This window comes from Euleptes europaea, chromosome 18 (assembly GCF_029931775.1).
Source record: "Euleptes europaea isolate rEulEur1 chromosome 18, rEulEur1.hap1, whole genome shotgun sequence".
NCBI lineage: Eukaryota > Metazoa > Chordata > Lepidosauria > Squamata > Sphaerodactylidae > Euleptes > Euleptes europaea.
Window position 1 is genome coordinate 14,593,297 of NC_079329.1, and position 19,511 is coordinate 14,612,807.

The following is a 19,511-nucleotide window of genomic DNA, read 5'->3' on the forward strand; positions in this document are numbered from 1 at the left end:
AGAAAATGGCCACTTTGGCAATTGGACTCTATGGCATTGAAATCCCTCCCCTCCCCAAACCCTGTCCTCCTCAGGCTCTGCCCTCAAAATTTCCAGGTATTTCCCAACCCCGAGCTGGCAACCCTACATGAAGCTCCCACTTCCCGATATGTCTGTACAGTATGATCATTGGCTGACCCTGATGACAATCATTAAGTTCCCTGACACCCGTCTCCTTATCTGGTTTTGCAGAATGCTGCTTGGCTGGCCTCAGATCACAAAGGCAAAGTCACCAACCCCTTTCTGTGTAACACTTGCTAACAAAACGGGAACTTCTAAAATGCTGCAGCTAGAAAGGCTGAGATAAGAGACGTATACGTATATGCTTATTTTACAAACAGGGTTCTGCTTCGTGGAGAAGAGCAACGGGGTATGCAAGGCGCTAAGGCCCTGCCACAGGAAATCCTACTCAGCTCCACCCTGGTCTTCGCAATTTCCCAGAAATTGAAAGGCACTCTCATAAATTTTCAGTCTTAAGCACTAGAAACTTGGTTCTAAAAAACTGAAATGGGAGTGCTGAATGTTGTGCCCACTGTCATGCATATAAATGAAGTTAACTCTTTCTCCCCCCCCCCCCCAGCTGTTTGGCTGTATTTTGGAAAAGATCACTGGATAATTGGGAGCGTGGCCCTAGGATACATGGCTGTCTGCCTTGGTTTCCTCTTCGGCTTCTTGCGGTTTCAGCGTGGTGAGTATAGGCACATAAACAAGAGCAACTGTAGAAACCAAAGCCCTCTTTCACATCACTCTGTCTTCTTTAGATATCAAAATAATTAAGAAATACAGACTCGCAGGAGCTAACGAGTTCACTAATTAGTTAAAATAAATATGTGCAATTCAATACCTTACCCCACCTGTTTGTTCCTGATGTTGCCTTCTTTCCAAATCTCCCAGCCCATAAGCCCCTTCTATCCCTGGACTCTATATGCATGTTTTTCTCCCTCTAAAATTGACTGTATAGAGCTTACAATGTTAGAGACCTAATCTGGATAGTTTCCCCTGAATAGATGGAATGTTTATGAATAGTCTGTGACCAAAGCTATTCAGCTAATGCTGGAAGGAGATGCACAGGTGTCAACGCTTGGTTTCCCCCCCTCTAGTTTATGACACAGGATTAATGTAGACAAATATATCAGGATGGTTATGGGGCAGAGGGTTTATTTATTTATTTATTGGACTTAGATCCCGCCCTCTATCCCAGCTGAAGCCAAACTCGGGGTGGCTAACAGTTAAAATATCATAGAATACAATACAATAAAAATGTTCAAAATTCAATTCACTATTGGTTTTAGAACCCACCACTCTAACCTAAAAACAAATGGCGCTCAGTTTTGGCACACAGGACCACAGCCCGGGGAAAACAGTCAGGACCCTTATTTGAATGGTGTAATGAAATGTAAGATGGAAATGGGGAAAGGCAGGGAGGCCAGCTCTGAGAACCAGCATGTTGTAATGGTTAAGAGCGGTGGTTTGGAGCGGTGGATTCTGATCTGGAGAACCAGGTTTGATTCCCCACTCCTCCACGTGAGCGGCGGAGGCTAATCTGGTGAACTGGACTTGTTTCCCCACTCCTACTCACGAAGCCAGCTGGGTGACCTTGGGCTAGTCACAGCTCTCTTGGTCCCACCTACCTCACAGGGTGTCTGTTGCGGGGAGGGGAAGGGAAGGTGATTGTAAGCCGGTTTGAGTCTCCCTTAAGTGGTAAAGAAAGTCGGCATATAAAAACCAACTATTCTTCTTCTTCTTCCGATGGAAAACTGTCGCTGCCCTCAGCCATAGGCCTGGTTCTTCCAATCAGTTTTTTCTCATCCATCCCTCTTGTTTCAGCCTTTCGTGCACATAGGCAGAAGAGGAAGCTGAGGACACCAGCCATGAGGCAAGTATTAGGGTAGCATACCAAAGTGACAAAGATGGGGGGGGGGGTTTAGAGGGTGAAGATTCTTGGGGTGCATCAACAGAGGCATAACATCCAAATCGCAAGATGTCATGGTTCTGCTGTGCACAGCATTGGTCAGGCCACTCCTGGGGCACTGTGTGCCGTTCTGGAGGCCTCACATCAAAAAGGATGTGGGCAGAATGGAGCAGGTCGAGAGGAAAGCGATGAGGGTGATCAGGGGCCAGGATCCCTCAAGTAGGGTTGCCATCTCCGGGTTGGGAAATACCTGGAGATTTAGGGAGTGGAGCCTGAGCAGGGTGGGGTTTGGGGAGGGGAGGGACTTCAATGCCACAGAGTCCAATGGCCAAAGCAGCCATTTTCTCCAGGGGAACAGATCTCGATCGCCTGGAGATCAGTTGTAATAGAGGGAGATCTCCAGCCACCACCTGGAGGTTGGCAACCCTACCCTCAAGGGGAGCTTGTGCTGAATTCACATCTTGCTGCCTTTCACTTTATGCGCTTCTTTGGTTTCCAGAAAGTTCTTACGTGCCCAACGGAACAGGGTACCAGACTCCGGTGGGATTTTGCTGCCCTCGTTGGACGGAGTTGGTGAGTTAATGACTTGCTATCCGTCGCCTTCTCAGAAAACCAGCCCTTGGATTTTTGCACTGGTCTGGGACCCAGCTGGTAAATCACCTTGCAGGATGCAGGATTGCCAGCTGCCTGGAGAAAAATAAATGTCATCGAATCATAGAGTTGGAAGGGGCCATACAGGCCATCTCATGCAACCCTCTGCTCAATGGAGGATCAGCCTAGAGCATCCCTGACAAGTGTTTGTCCCGCCGCTGCTCAAAGACCGTCACGTCCCTTTTGGTGGTGGAAAGTGTCTTCAAGTCACAGCTGACTTATGGCAACCCTGTAGGGTTTTCAAGCCAGAGACATCCAGAGGTGCTTGGCCATTGCCAGCCTCCGCATGGGCTGAAAGAGTTTGGAGAGAACTGTGACTAGCCCAAGGTCACCCAGCAGGGTTCATGTGGAGGAGTGGGGAATCGAACCCGGTTCTCCAGATTAGAGTCCACCACTCTTAACCACTACCCTTTTATCAGAGGCTTAATGGCATGCTGTGTACCAAATGATGTTATTTACCTCCATGCCATAAAAAGCCTCAGCTGCCAGCGTCCACACAGTAGAGACTAACCAAATTCCTGGCAGGGTATGAGCTTTCGTGAGCCACAGCTCACTTCTTCAGATGTATCTGAAGAAGTGAGCTGTGGCTCACAAAAGCTCCATACCCTGCCAGAAATTTGGTTAGTCTTTAAGTTGCTACTGGAATCTGGCTCTTTTCTACTGCTACAGACAGACTAACACAGCTACCCATTGTGATCTATCAGTGTCCACACGGTCAGCCTCTATTAAAGGGGTAGGAGATTTTTGTCCCGGCCCGTTGGCAACTCCCTGCAGGAGACTGGTGCAGGCATTAAGGCTTCCAGAACCTTCTTGCTTGACTCTTTGGCCATTTATGCTTGGTAATTAGCAGTGAGTTCCAGGCTGAAGTGCCCCGCATTTTTTTTTTTTAGTTTTTCACGCTGAATCGTCATTTAGGAAGTGACCGCATGCCTACTTTGCATTTCTTAAGAGCCCCTTTAACACGACCTTTTGTGTTTGCTCCGCCCCCACACTGAAGAATCCCCTCAATGAAGCATGCAAAATGACAGCTGTGCATTAGCTATGCAAACGGCGGTTGGCTAATGGAAGGAACAAAGGAGCAGGAAAGGGGGGTGGAATTTCTCTTTTGCATCTGGACCATGAACAGGCATTTTAAAGGTCGCATTTTTAAAAAGAGCTTTGAGCGAGCATCAAAATTGACCCTGCACAAATGGCCTTTGTTTTGCTGCCATTAGCAGACCTGGCTAAATCCGGGAAGGAATGGTGTCTTGACGGAGCTTGCCTTTCTTTTTCCTAAGGCAAAGGCCAAGTGGATGCCTTCTCCTATGAGAACGTATTGCCCAACAAGAATTCAAGGGCTGGCCAGCAGTCTCTACAGAAAGGGAACAACCTGCCTACCGCCACCAAGGTGGAAGGTAAGTCCTGGCTGTGTGTAGGGGGGGAATTGGTGGGAGGGATGTGCTGGGTATGCAGGAAATAGCAGGGGAAGCAGCACCATGGAGGACAAGAGAATGCAGGGGACAAGGATTATGGAGAAACTGAGCATCATTATTAGGGTTGCCAGCTCTTGGTTGGGAAATACCTGGAGATTTTGGGGGTGGAGCCTGAGGAAGGTGGGGCCTGGGGATGGAAGAGACCTCAGCAGGGGATAATGCCATAGCGTCCACCTTCCAAAGCAGCCATTTTCCCCAGGGGAACTGATCTCTGTCGCCTGGAGATCAGTTGTAATAGCAGGGGATCTCCAGCCACCAGCTGGAGGTTGGCAACCCTAATCATTGTGGATAAAAAGGCAGGGAAAGGGATACGACGAGGGATAGAAAGTCCAATTCAATGTTTAGAATGAAGGCCAGATTACATGTACTGGAAGCAGACAAGGTTGCCAACTCCTGGTTGGGAAATTCCTGGGCATTTGGGAGATGAAGCCTGGGGAGGGTGGGGTTTGGGGGAGGGGAAGGACCTCCGCAGGGTACAATACCATAGACTCTACCCTCCAAAGCAGCCATTTCCTCCAGGAAAACTGATCTCTGTAGTCTGGAGATCAGCTGAAATTCTGGGAGTTCTCCAGGCCCCACCTGGAGGCTGGCAACTAGGTTTGCCAGCTCTGGGTTGGGAAATACCTAGAGATTTTGTGGGTGGAACCTGAGGAGGACGGGGTTTGATGAGGGGCGGGACTTCAATGGGGTATAAATGCCATAAAGTCCACCTTCCCAAGTGGCTATTATCTCCAGGTGTACTGATATCTGTCACCAGGAGATCAATTGTTCTTGAAGTTGAGATGTGTGTCACATACTGCTTTTCCCATTGTGGTCAAGGCCGTTACTCATGTGCGTGCCATCAGAATTCATGCACATTCTCTATCTCTGTCTGTCTTCCATTGCCACCAGAAGATGATGATGAAGAGTATGAGTGCCCAGACAGCGAGACAGAACAGAAATCGGATGGTAAATTGTGTTTGGGTGAACTAGAAGGGGAAATTTAGGATACAGTTTGGCCTAAGCCATGGCCCTCAGGCTGTATCACTCACAACCATGTCCAGTGGATACTTGAGAAACTTTGAGGGTTAACCCATTTGCACTGGATAAATGGGCTGTGAGGCCACTTACATGTAGGGTTGCCAGGTCCCCCCTCCTGGTCAACAGGAAGTTTTAGGGGGTGGGGCTGGGGTGGCGCACGCCCGTGATGATGTCGCTTCCGGTTTGATTGCCGGAAGCATTGCACTGCTGGGGCCAGTTTAACACTTAAACCCCCAAATGTTGGGGGTTTGAGTGCTAAAGCTGCCACAGCGCGGTGGCGCTTCCGGAAATAAAACCAGAAGTGCCTTCATTGAAGTGATATCATTGCAGGTGCGCACGCACACGCTCTCGAGCAGCTGGGTGGATAATAACCACCCAACTAGCAACCCTACATACATGCCACAATAAGTGGCAGCCATTGTGGATTAGAGCGGTGGCAGAAAGCACAAGTGGAACAGGAAGGAAGACCCGCACCATTCCACAGCCAGCATCTTGCGCATCTTGCGCATTTGTCCCAGAATCCCTTGCTCCATCACAAGGAAGTGTGAGGTGTGCTTCTAGGTTTGACTAGCGCAGACTCCCATGGTTCATGAGCAGCGTGGAAATCTACACCTGGTTGAGGCCCCTATTTACCTGTTACAAGACCTCCAAATGCTGCACTGGGAGGGGCATGGTGCATACCTAAAAGAAGGGGAGGAACCGGAGCCCTGTGAGCCAGTGGGGTGTCTGGGACGATGACTGGAAGGAGAATGAGTTGGTCCACTGGAAGAATGAACAAGCCCCAGCCTGGTGGAACCCTCTGCCCAATGACACCTGAGCCCTGCGGGACTTAACTCAGATCCACAGGGCCTGTAAGACAGAGATGTTCCACCAGGCACATGGTTGAGGTAGCAACGGTAAATAGAGCAGTTGGCCTCCCTTCCTTTTCCTTCCCCTTGTTTCCACCCCTGGGTAGGGTTGCCAGGTTCCCCCCTCTCAATCTGCGGGAGGTTTTAAGGGGCAGGGCTGGGGTGGCTGTGCGCGCAGGGGGCTGCACACACGAGATGACATTACTTTTGGGGGTAAACCCAGAAGTGACGTCATTGCGTGCCCGCGACTGCCCGCGCACAATCACCGCTCCGGAGCAGCTTGGTGGATTGGTGGGCAATTGCCCACCGAAACCACCCCCAACCTTACCCCTGGGGTTTTTTCATCAGATTAGATCGTTTGACCCTCTGCTTACGACGGTCCTGGGATTTCCTCGCTAGGGTTGCCAACCTCCAGGTACTAGCTGGAGATCTCCTGCTATTACAACTGATCGTTAGCCGATAGAGATCAGTGCACCTGGAGAAAACGGCCACTTTGGCAATTGGACTCTATGGCATTGAAGTCCCTCCCCTCTACAAACCCTGCCCACTCCTCAGGCTCCGCCCCCAAAACCTCCCACCGGTTGCGAAGAGGGACCTGGCAACCCTATTCCTCGCCTTTAGGAAATATCTTCTTATTATTACAGTAGATTAAATTGGGCGGCCTTCGGTTAATCTTTTAATTTGTGTGTGTTAATATATGATGCTCTTAAATTATGTCTTATTTATATTATACGATAACTACTGTTGGAAGCCCAGCCTGAGTTGGGAAAGGACGGGGTATAAATTGAATTTTAAAAAATAAAAAAAACCTAACAGCAGGCTGTGGAGGAAAAACAATGTAAACCGTGTGGGCTGAGAGGAGAGCGGGCCAGCCTCCTCAGCCTGGTCTGTTTCCTTCAGATGGAGACAACTACGAGAACACCCAGGAAGAGGTGAAACAGGAAGACGTGGTTTTAAACGGTAACGCTCCTTTCCTTTCCCGTCAGCTCAAGAGACCGCATCGCAATTAGTTTGTGAAACATCAACTTCATAGTTTATATTATAAAATGTCCACGGTGGTTTAAATGTTGTAATCCGTTGGGTCGGGCATAACTCGAACAATGTCTCCCAAGCCGTTCTTTCGTCCTAAACTGCAACCGTGCCAGAAATGTAGTTCTCCTCGCTGAAGAGGGGAAAGTGACACTAGCAAATTGATCAAGGCCGTGGATTCAATACATGACGGACCCTATAGGGTCTGCCCCTTGGGCTTTATGAGACCTACTGCAACTGGCGGCAGCTCTGCAAGTGGCCACCAGCATTCGGGCTGCTGGAAAATGGCATGGGGTGAGAGAAAGAGTTAAGTTGACTTCCTTCCCCCAGCGCTACTCCCTTGACCTCACTTACCCTGCCTTCCCTGAGTCTTTCTCCTGCCTCTGTGGCTGCTTTTAACCTTTAGGGAAAAAAACATGAGAAATCCAGAATCAGATCAATGTGCGCTGAGTCAGGGGCTTTCTGCATGCAAAGTCTGCCTGAGACCCTGGAGAGCCGCTGCCGGTCTGAGTAGACAATACTGACTTTGATGGACCCAAGGCTCTGATTCAGTAGAAGGCAGCTTCATGTGTTCACGTGTCCCTGACTCTGAACTGTGGAGCCTGTTGCTTTTATTGCTAGCTAGGCTTCATTAAGCTACAGCTGTTCTCCTTCCTTCCACGGATGGTTCCCCCTATGAAAAACAGCAAACATAGAGAGGCGTGGATCTGGCGTTGGGGGGAAAGGGGGTTATCAATGAACATAATAATAAGAACATAAGAAAGGCCCTACTGGATCAGACCAAGGCTCATCAAATCCAGCAGCCTGTTCACACAGTGGCCAACCAGGTGCCTCTAGGAAGCCACATACAAAATGAGGGGGCACAAGGCCGGTTTGCATTATCGTCCGCCTCGTTTTCTAACGGTTTGCTTTCTTTTGGCCCCACAGCTAACTCTTGGTATGAGAACAGTTCTCGGAAGGGCCTTCAGGCTGTAGCCCAGGATCCAGTTTCTGAAGGTAAGATCTGGGTGGGGAAGTAGAGAACACACTGAAACAACCATAGGATTAGACCAGCTTCAAAAAAATATACAGGGGGAAGAAAGAACACCCCTGTGGGGGGGGGGGAACCACCATCTATTATGCCTCATGGGCATCGCCATTCTCTATCTCAAGGGAATATGGATTTGTGTTTGTTTTTTTTAATTTAACAGATATTCAATATACTTGTTAATTTCAGAACTGTAAAAACCCCTTCCCTTGGGAATCCGTATCCTGTTCCTGGTTGCTAGCGGTTCAGTTGGAACACATCAGTTTTTATAGAGAATCCGGAAGTGATTCTCTAAATCCCACTGCATTCCAGTATTTTCCTTGTTTTTCTATCCTTTTTTCAGGCCTAGTGGGTATTTTTTAAAACTTAAAATGCAATTGCCACACCAGCCTGTCCAGCGTGGCCTGGCAAAACACTATTTGGGTTTTCAGGGCTTTTGTGCCATTTAATTTTCCTCCATGCCCCTTCTCTTAAAGAAGCTTTTTCTTTTTGGCTTCCTAATTCCTAATTAAGAGCCCCGTGGCGCAGAGTGGTAAGCTGCAGTACTGCCGTCCAAGCTCTGCTCACGACCTGAGTTCGATGCCAACGGAAGTTGGTTTCAGGTCGCCGGCTCGAGATTGACTCAGCCTTCCATCCTTCCAAGGTCGGTAAAATGAGTACCCAGCTTGCTGGGGGTAAAGGGAAGATGACTGGGGAAGGCACTGGCAAACCACCCCGTAAACAAAGTCTGCCTAAAAAATGTCAGGATGTGACGTCACCCCATGGGTTAGGAATGACCCGGTGCTTGCACAGGGGACCTTTACCTTTACCTAATTAGTAGCTTCCTGCCAATTCCTGCGTTTGCTGCTTTCTTAAACCTACCTTTAATTAGTCAGTTCCTATTCCTTGCACAGCCCTGACCTGGATGGCCCAGGCTAGCCTGAGCTCGCCAGATCTCAGAAGCTAAGCAGGGTCAGCCCTGGTTAGTATTTGGATGGGAGACCACCAAGGAATACCAGGGTTGCTGTGCAGAGGAAGGCACTGGCAAACCACCTCTGTTAGTCTCTTGCCATGAAAACCCCAAAAAGGGGTCGCCATAAGTCAGCTGTGACTTGACGGCACTTAACACACACACACACACACACATTCCTTGCACACTGGGGTGTGTTTTGTTTTAATTACTCTTTGCAGCCAAAGCAATTCCTCATTATTATCTTTTCTTCATGACTACAATTACGATCCTGAAAATGTAAAAAAATAGAGAATATCAGATGAGTCATTTAGGGGCAGTTCAGAAATGCCAGACACATGCAAGTTAATAAGAAGAGGTTTGAAGGCATTGCTCCTGGCAACAACTTCTTCGGTAAAGTGGATTTGCCACCCAAAGCAGTCCAATCCGTTTAGCGGTGGTCACATCTACCTGTGTTTCCCATCAGATGGTGACAACTATGAAAATGTTGAAGAGGAGACCCCTCCGAGTCCTGTTGCTGCACAGCTGATAGCAGGTATTGGATAGGGGCCCAGAGAGGGCAAATGCACCACAGGACCTGTCTTGACACTTCCAAATCCAACACACAACATCTCTCCATCATTTCACTCTGAGCATAGTTAAATTGTGGAACTCCCTGCCTCAGGATGTGGTGATGGCTGCCAACTTGGGAGGCTTTAAGAGGGGAGTGGACATGCAAACGCTGATGTTTAAATTGTCAGATTGATCGATACCAAAGGGGACCATCTCTTGATACCCATGTTTCCCAACAGATGGTGACAACTATGAAAACGTCCAACAGGAGACCCTTCTGAGTCCTGGTGCTGCCCGACTTATAGCAGGTATTGGATAGGGGCCCGGCGAGGGCAAACGGCCCACAGCCTCGGTCCTGAGACTTCCAAAGGCAACACATAATATCTCGCCATCATTCCACACTGATAGGCTTACCAGGCCCTGTAGCTTCACTGGCGGGAGCTTTCTTGGGGCTTGGCTGCAGCGTGCAAAGCATACACACCTGGCACAGCACGCACACACACCCCACACAAAGCTCCTATGTCGCTTCCAGGTTTACCCAAATGCGACACTGATGCTCTAGCGATCTCGGCCAAAATTCTATGGTTTCCATAGAGTTTTAGCTGAGGTTGGCAGAGGTTGGTCCGTGTCGCTTCCGGGTAAACCCAGAATTGAAGTGAGCGCAACGCGCACGCACACGTTGCCCGCCAGCCCTCAGCTGGTTGGTGGGCAGCCCAGTGGTTTGGCGGGAGTTTACCCGCCTCCACTGGGCACTTGGCAACCCTACACACTGAGCAAAGGCCCACTTAATTCCCAGTAGCCAGTTTCACTTTAGTTACTATGCAGCATGGTCCTAAACATTTTTACTGAGGAGCAAAGCCTTCTGAGTTCCATGGGAATTCCCTTAAGGCCACCTGTGTTTAGCATAAGTACGATCCAACTCCAGATCACTATGTTTTAGCATGCCAGTTGTATGTGGAACCTAGAGCCAAATTCTTAGATGAGTTATTGAAAGGTGTAAACTCTAGCTCGGAATCTGAAAAACTGATCTTCTTATTATCAGACACTATATGTTACTGATAGGCTATTTATGCATGGTAATTAGCAGTGTGTTCCGGGTTGAATTGCTCCACGTGTTTTTTTAAAATTTCACACTGAACTGTCATTCTGGAAGTGACTGCGAAGCCGGCGCATACCTGCTTCGCATTAAGAGCCCCTTTAACGCGACCTTTGATGTTTGCTCCACCCCCGCCGAAAAGAATCCCCTGAAGGAACCATGCAAAATAACAGCAGCACTTTAGCTACGCACATGCTAATGGCTATGCAAACAGGAACGAAGGAGCAGGCGAGTGGGGTTGGAATTTCTCCTTTTGCATAGGCATTTTTAAAGTTGCATTTTAAAAAAGCGAGCATCAAAATTGACCCTGCATAAATGGCCACAGAATCACTGTTTGCCCTGGCTGCAAAGAAAATAAGAGCGAAAGAGGTTTTAAAGAGAGTAACTATTTGGAAATTTTTAGAGAGAATATTATTTTGGTTTAAAATGATCTATATTGCATGGCAAATCTCTGTCAACTGCTATTTTTACCAGTACCATTACTAATTTTGAATTTCTAACTTTTAATGCTTTTATTCCACAAAACTTTGTAAAACTATAAGGTTATTTTGTAAAGGCCTATGGCGATACAAATACATTTACTCTTACTTACTTTAGCATACGTGACCCAGAGAGCCAGCATGGTGTAGCTGACCCTCGGATTTGCCGAGAGCTCCCTTGCTTTCTAAACCACTGAACATCTTTGCAGCTGACTTCTGACTCCTTTTCTATCGGTATTCTTTTGGGGGATGCAGACCCTCCCCCAGTGGAACTTAGCGTGCCAAATATAAGAATATGAAGTGATCACCTTAGCGATTCTTTGGGATGTAACCTAAAATGGCTTGAGCCTTCGGTGCCCACCCATGGTGATCTCTGCCTCTAGGTTTGCGCCTGCAGCTGTCTCTGGACCCCCAAGTGGACAAGCAGGATGGGAGCAGCGAGGCTTCAACAGGTAATTGTAAAATGCGGTTTGGCTCTTTGAATTTAAATTTTTTTTTTTATTAACATATATAAATACAATTCCAATTCACAAACATGTAAACAAACAATATAAGACTGTCAAACAGACAAGACAGAAACAATAAAAAAACGGAAAACTATCTTTGCAGCACTTATGGTCGGTGGCTTAGTATTCTTGTAAACAAATTGATAAATATACAAGTATAAGAGGAGTACAATTACGAATTAGATGGTAAATACAGTTAGGAGTGAGAGAGAAAAAAGCAGAGGAAGGATTGTTATAACTTTAATTCATTTCCCATAATCTTTGAAATGGTTTGGATACATGTTGAATTTCTTTCTGGTTTGTATATGAGATGAAGTCATGCCATGTTTCATGAAAATTCAGTATGTTGGCCTTACCTTTGAGCTCTTTGAATTTTGAAGGGAGCACAAAGGTCCGTCATCTTGGTCCATCTCTAGGGAGGCGTGCTTACGGGAGACTGCCAAAGATCACGGCCAGTCACAAGAGGAGCTTCCCGCTTGCCCGAAAGGTAGCGCTGGCTTATTCTCCGGCAAAGCACACAAGAACTGGGTGCCAGTCTTGTCAAAAACGTTCGTGGAAGACGACGGAAAGATTTTTACTCATATGTAGGCAGAGGTTGAGCGGCTATCTTTGACAGCTATTGGCAAATACTAGCCTACGTGCCGTCTCCTGGAAGTCTGCCAAAGTGCGTCTCCGGGAATGCTTGTAAACTATTTGTGTCCTTGGAACACCCTGAAAATGCATAAATCAGCAATTGAGGAAGTGTACCCGAAATAAGAACCCTTATCTTGTGGCGTCTGGCTTCTGTTTACGACCAGCTTTGTGGCAACGCTAAGCTTCCACTTCGTTACTTTCATGTTTGGTTGCCAACTCAGCACATGGACAGTTGCTCTACGTGTACCATGGACTGATTCAGCTACGATACTGTAGTATATTTACTGTTGTATTACTATTTTCCTATAGGATTGTTTAGAATTTCTTACTGTTTGGCACTAAGTATTTGAGTCTTGATACAGTTATATAACGCACACACCAATTTAGTCTTTACTAGTTTCTTACACAGGAGGCAATAAGAAACATGTCGCTCTCTTCCCCCTCTCCACTGCAGCTGCCCGACCCACATGGCTATTAGTGTGTGCTGGTTCCCCCACCCAGCAATAAACTTTTTTTTGTGTGGGTTGTTTTTTTTTTGCTATCCTGCCTATGCAACATGGCATCCAACTCAATGCATACAAGGAACTCAAAAGGTTTGCCTGCAAGTGTGCAAATTAAAAACAACAGCTAAACAGGGTAGACCATTGGAATGAGATTTGAGAAACCACAGGGGGAAAGCAGGGACAGCAAAGCCATTTATGCTATGGCTGTTTCTTCTCGGTCACCCCACCGACTACTTCAGGGCTTTGCATTTTCTGACCGTTAGAGGTCGCCTCGCTCTCCCCGCCCATTTCCGTGCATTTTGGCCCGCATTTTCTGGATTTGTGTTTAGCCAGCGTCCAGAAAACGCGGGGCAAACCCGCAGGGAGAGCGAGGCGAGCTCTGACTGTTGGAAAATGCAAGCATAATCAAAGCAAAGCCCCGAAGTAGTCAGCGGGCCCAAGTGATATTGAAAGGAAACTGAAGAAGCTCAGAAATAACCTGATCGACTTAGCGATCCAAACCACAGCAGTAAGGTGGTCTGGAAGACATCTAGATCTACCGGCTGGATATTAGGGGGAAATTTTTTTTACACTGAGTTGTTCGACAGTGGAATCAGCTCCCGAGGGAGGTGGTGAGCTCCCCGTCACAGGCAGTCTTTAAACAGAGGCTGGACAAACACTAGTCAGGGATGCTCTAGGCTGATCCTGCATTAAGCAGGGGGTTGGATTATAGATGGCCATCTATGATTCTATTCAACGATTCTATGATCTCTCCACACCTTGATGTCTACTATTAATTTCCCTTTTATCCTGCTGCTCTTTGTTTGACTGCAGCAAAGTCTTCCCTTTGGCCAAGACCCTCTCTCCAAGAGTACTTAGCCTAGCACTGTCTGAGGTGCTTCTTCTTTCCATCAGGCTCCCAGTCCTATGAAGAGATGAACGGAACCTTGAGCCCCAACACCAGCAAAGGTCTCCATACAAGCAATGAGGAGGGTGAGTGCCGACGCTTCAGAGTTTTCTGGGCCACAATCCAGCAGGTGACGCTTTCCCTATCCCTCCACTCGCACACCAGGGAAACCTACCCATGCTACATCTCTGCTTGGAAGGAAGAAAAATAAGATTGCATCTGCTGACACCTCCAACCATCCTTAGTCCCATAAAATACGGTTGCCCACTTCAAGTTGGGAAATACCTGGATATTTGGGGGTAGCACCTGGGGAGTGCAGAGCCAGAGAAGGAGGAGGAATTGGTTTTTATACCCCGATTTTGTCTACCTTTAAGGAGTCTCAAACTGATTTATCATTGCTTTCCCTTCCTCTCCCCACAACAGACACCTTGTGAGGTAGGTGAGGCTGAGAGAGAACTGTGACTAGCCCAAGATCACCCAGCAGGCTTCATGTGTAGGAGTGGGGAAACCAACCCGGTTCACCAGATTAGAGTCCGCCGCTCGGGTGAAAGATCAGGGAATCAAATCTGGTTCTCCAGATTAGAGTCCACTGCTCCTAACTACTACGCCACACTGGAACTCAGCAGAGATGTGGTGCCATAGAGACCACCCTTGGAAGCTGCCATTTCCTTCCGGGGAACTGACCTCCATAGTCTGGAGATCAGCTGTAATTCCAGAAGAACTTCAGCCACCACCTGGAGATTGGCAACCCTATGCCGTAAAGTATCCCTAAAGAGCTGGGATTGATAGTTGGGTCCATCACTGACCAAGTGCCTCCTGCAGATGCTGATTCCTACGAGAACATGGAGAGCCCTGACTCCTTCACTTTACGGAAGGAAAGCAACCTGGATTCACGAGGGGAAGGTAAGTGAGCAGGGCTGAAGATCTGAGACTTCAATGGTCATGGACACTCTGATATTGGGCTCCTTCTACTTTCTGTTTTAAGCAGCTCATTTTCCTGATACTGAGTATGGGGGAAGGAAGGTCTAGTTTTGCCACCATGCTAGACTTTTTGGACTCTGTGAACTTTGGAAAGGGTGTTTATTGTTGTGAATTAATGTGGCTGGGAATTCCACCAGGTATGACCCACATACCCAAGGTTATTTAAGCATATATAGAATTAGAAATGTCTGTTCTTTTGAACAATAAATTAAAATTGATACTGTCCAGATAGTGAATTCTGTGCCCAAGTTCCAGATTTGCAGAGAATCCCAATATTCAGGTAGTCTTGGTCTTATTAGGCTGAGCAGCAAAGATTTTTTTTCAAACTGCTTGTTTTTTGGTTCATAATTTTCTTGTCTCTCCCACAGGAGCTGCCTTTGGTTCCGTGAGGCAAAATCTCCCCATTCCTTTTGGGGCTGATCTCTAAGGATCAAGCAACAAGCCAGGGCAGAGGGGCCAGCTTGGATGCTTGGCTGTCCACAATTCCACTCCTCCCTCAGGCTAAAGTGAAGTTATCAAGACTTCGGGACAAAGCTCCGAGCGTCTTGGAGCAGAAGGGTGGGGAAGTAATTTGATCAGGGCGGGAGATTGAACTCCTGGGTTCAGTCCCCAGCAAGAAAAGCAGCACTTCCATTGCTGAGTGGGAGGCAGGAGGGAATGACTTGGAGACATTCATTTCTGAGAAAGCTGAAAGAGATTTGAAAGAGGCATTGCTTTCAGTTATGCATACACACAGATATTGCCTTTGTCCCCTATCACAGCTGGAAACATGTTTCCAGATACACCTTGGTATATATCACTTGAGTGGTGAGTCTGTAGATTCGCACTCATGCCTTATACTACCTACCTCAGGGAATGAAGCTGAAGAGCAACCGGTTCTTTAATGGTTCAGCATAAATTAAGTGTTCAGCATTCCAGTTGGCTGCCCCTTGCGACAATCCCAACGCCACCTCCCTCCTTCCCTCTTGCCTGGCTGGTTTATAGCCGTGTTGGTCCAAAAAGCCAGAAACACTATCCAACACAACCCAAGGCCACATAACAGTATGCAAGCTTCCGTGTTCCCCAAAACTCTTCATCAGTAGGGTTGCCAACCTCCAGGTACTAGCTGGAGATCTCCTGCTAATTCAGCTGATCTCCAGCCAATAGAGATCAGTCCGCCTGGAGAAAGTGGCCGCTTTGGCAATTGGACTCCATGGCACTGAAGTCCCTCCCCAAACCCTGCCCTCCTCAGGCTCCACCCCAAAAATCTCCCACTGGTGGCGAAGAGGAACCTGGCAACTCTACTTCATCAGGCCAAGAATAAAAGGGGGAGGCATGTTTAAGCAGATTCTTCAGGTCATGATGTTGACTTCCTCATGCTGGCATATGGTGGATTTTCTGATGCGCAAAGAAGATCCAGCTTGCTGCAGTCCTGGTACCACAATGACTTTCAAGTAGGCTTGCCAACCTCCAGTTGGGCCCTGGCAATCTCCTGGAATTACAGCTCATCTCCAGACAACAGAGATCAGTTCCCCTGGAGAAAATGGCTGCTTTGGAGGGCGGACTTTATGGCATTATACCCTACTGGGGTCCCTTCTCTCCCCAAACCCCAGGCTTCTCCCTCAAATCTCCAGGAATTTCCCACCCTAGAGTTGGCAAGCCTACTTTCAAGCAACTTCTATGCTTTTTCCTTCCTTGCCAGCCAGCTCTGCAGAGTTCTGACTGCTTGGCCATTGTGAAAATTGTGAGGCTGCAGCGGGGGGGGGGGGGGGGTTCAGTATTTGAGGTCTAGGTCCTACATGGAAATTGTTGTCTGGGAGGAAGGTGGGCTTGTAAATGTCAAAATTAATAAATAACACAACAGACTGGCTTTATTTAATAAAGGTGCCAAGTCATTGTTTCATCATAATGAACATGCCAGGTGTCTGGAGAATTTTTGCTGCATGGAGTTTGTAGATGAAGGGAAAGAGGGCATGAGCACCAAAATTGGATGCAGGTAGGTTAGTAGCAAAGGCCGGAGCAAGAAGCAGAGCAGAAATGGCCACGCTGAACACACATGAACACATGAAGCTGCCTTCTACTGAATCAGACCCTCGGTCCATCAAAGTCAGTATTGTCTACTCAGACCAGCAGCGGCTCTCCAGGGTCTCAGGCTGAGGTCTTTCACATCACCTACTTGCCTGGTTCCTTTAACTGGAGATGCCAGGGGTTGAACCTGGGATCTTCCACATGCCAAGCAGAGGCTCTATCACTGAGCCATGGCCCCTCCCCATAAAATAGTCAGTATTGTCTACTCTGACTGGCAGCAGCTCTCCAGGGTCTCAGATTTTACACATCACCTACTTGCCTGGTTCCTTTAATTGGAGATACCAGGGGTTGAACCTGGGACCTTCTGCATGCCAAGCAGATGCTCTACCACTGAGCCACAGCCCCTCCCTCCACTGGCTCCTGTAGACAGGGTGTGTACAGAAACAATTATCAACAGCTACAGCAGAAAGAGTGTGCGCACATTACAGCGGTCTCTTTTTCAAACCGCCATCAGCTCTCTGGAAAAAAATTATACTGTCTGTCTCGGCTGATGGATTTCTCCTTGGGATGTAGCTTTCTATATATATAATCATACTAAGGGAAAGTTGCCATGGAGGGCTACCCCAGACAATAGGTGTTCTTCCTGGACTCTGATTTCTGTTGCTGCGGCCTGCTTTAGCAAGCTCACGTTATCTTGTACAATAATAATAAAAAATGCTCCATTTAACTCTGGTGACTTGGACGATCTGTTGTTTCCTCATGTAAGCAAAGCCATTTCGGAGATTTTGCGGGGTAATTGGACGAGAGGTGATCACTGGCCCCTCCTAGGCCTTTTAGGTCGCCTTGCTCTCCCCGCTCGTTTCCATGTGTTTTGCCCGTGTTTTCAGGGACCTGTTTTATCGCAAATTTAAAACGCGGGCAAAATGCAGAGAAACGCAGGGGGAGAGCAAGACGACCTCTGACGGTCGGAAACGGCACGCATAATCCAAACAAAGACCCGAAGTCGTCGGAGGGGTGACTGCAAGGGAAACAGCCATGCATAAAAGGTCACATGAAAAAAGAATGCCCTTGAGAATGTAGAAAGGGCTTTCTGTTACCAGGCATAACCACAGCCAGCCTCAAAACTGGCGAGTTGCCAGGGGAGTCCAGAGGCAACATTTTCCACTTCCAAATATCTTTCATTTCTACGGTTGCCAACCCCCAGGTACTAGCAAAAAACCATAGCACTGTGACTGAATAAATCTAGATAAATAGTACAGAATGTACAGTCATTTTTTTAGTTAATTTCTATCATGCTTATTTCACATCACAAGTTATGCATGATTTAACCTTTGAATACATTAATACAAAATAAACTGCAACACAGCACTAAATTGTACAAAATACATGTAACAACTGGGCATTATGCAGCAGTAACCTGAGCTTTGTGCAACAATAGAAATCTATAAAAGGATTTGTCAACAAGTGGATTCTTTGATGTGTAATGATAGAAATTGACTGCTATTCTGTACTGTTTAAAATTTATTCAGCCACAGTGCTACGGTTTTTTGCTAACCCCCAGGTACTAGCTGGAGATCTCCTGCTATTACAACTGATTTCCAGCAGATAGAGATCACTTCACCTGGAGAAAATGGCTGCTTGGGCAACTGGACTCTATGGCATTTAAGTCCCTCCTCTTCCCAAGCCCCGTCTTCCTCAGGCTCCACCCCAAAAAACCTCCCGCTGGTACAGAAGAGGGATCTGGCAACCCTACTCATTTCTTATGTTTATGAACTCTCTGGCTGTAGATTTGCTCCAAAAATGGGAGCTCATACCCCACCTGTTTGCTCTAGTAGGGAAAAGCAGTGCTGAATAACAAAGGACAGTAAATGGCTGAATTCACCCAGGGCTGCCTGGGTGAATTTGTCACAGATGGGCATTTTTTTTTTTTAATTTTATATCATGTGTACTCTGCCACAATGCTGTGTTCATTTACTTTAGATCAATGGCAAACTGCCAGTCCGCCATTGATCTAAAAGCCAAGATAGTATTTGTCCTTCTAGTTAAAAATATATTTCAAAAAGCAACATTTGTTTGGCAATATGTGATCACAGTCCAAAGCACGATTCAAGAGCCGCAGCCAGTGAAAAGCCAGTCTGGTGTAGTCGCTAGAAAGACCCAGGTTCAAATCCCCCACTCTGCTATGGAAGCTTGCTGGCTGAGACTGTGCAAGTCACACTCTCTCTCAGCCTAACCTATCTCAAAGGATTGTTGTTGTGAGGATAAAATAGAGAGGAGGACACTGTTTTAACACTCACCCTCTGTGAAATGTAACATCTAGGAGACCCTGGAGGGGGAAATGAACCCTGCAGAATGACCACACACACAAAATATTAATAAGGCACATCCAAAGGGCATATATTGGGACAGTTGTTTAACCTGGAAAGGTATCAAAAAACCCAGGAGCTCAGTCAATAGGGTCAGTTGGCATTTATGCAGCAGACATTGGCTGGGTTCCAGAAGGTGCAGGAGATCACCTCATAGACAGCTTTAACCCCAGAGATGTTCTAGTGTGCATCCCCATTTTGGAACATAAGAAAAGTCCTGCTGGATCAGACCCAGGCCCATCAAGTCCAGCAGTCTGTCCACACGGTGGCCAACCAAGTGCCTCTATGAAGCCCACAAACAAGACATCTACAGCAGCGTTGTCCTGCCTGTCTTCCACAGCACCTAATATAATAGGCTTGCTCCTCTGATCCTGGAGAGAATAGGCATGCATCATGACGAGAATCCATTTTTACTAGTAGCCTTGAATAACCCTCTCTTCCATGAACATGTCCACTCCCCTCTTAAAGCCTTTTGAGGGCCATGATGGGAGAGGGGCTACCCCTTCTGGAGAGGTAAAGAAACGAGTGCAAGAAATAGTCTGACCAATTACCAAG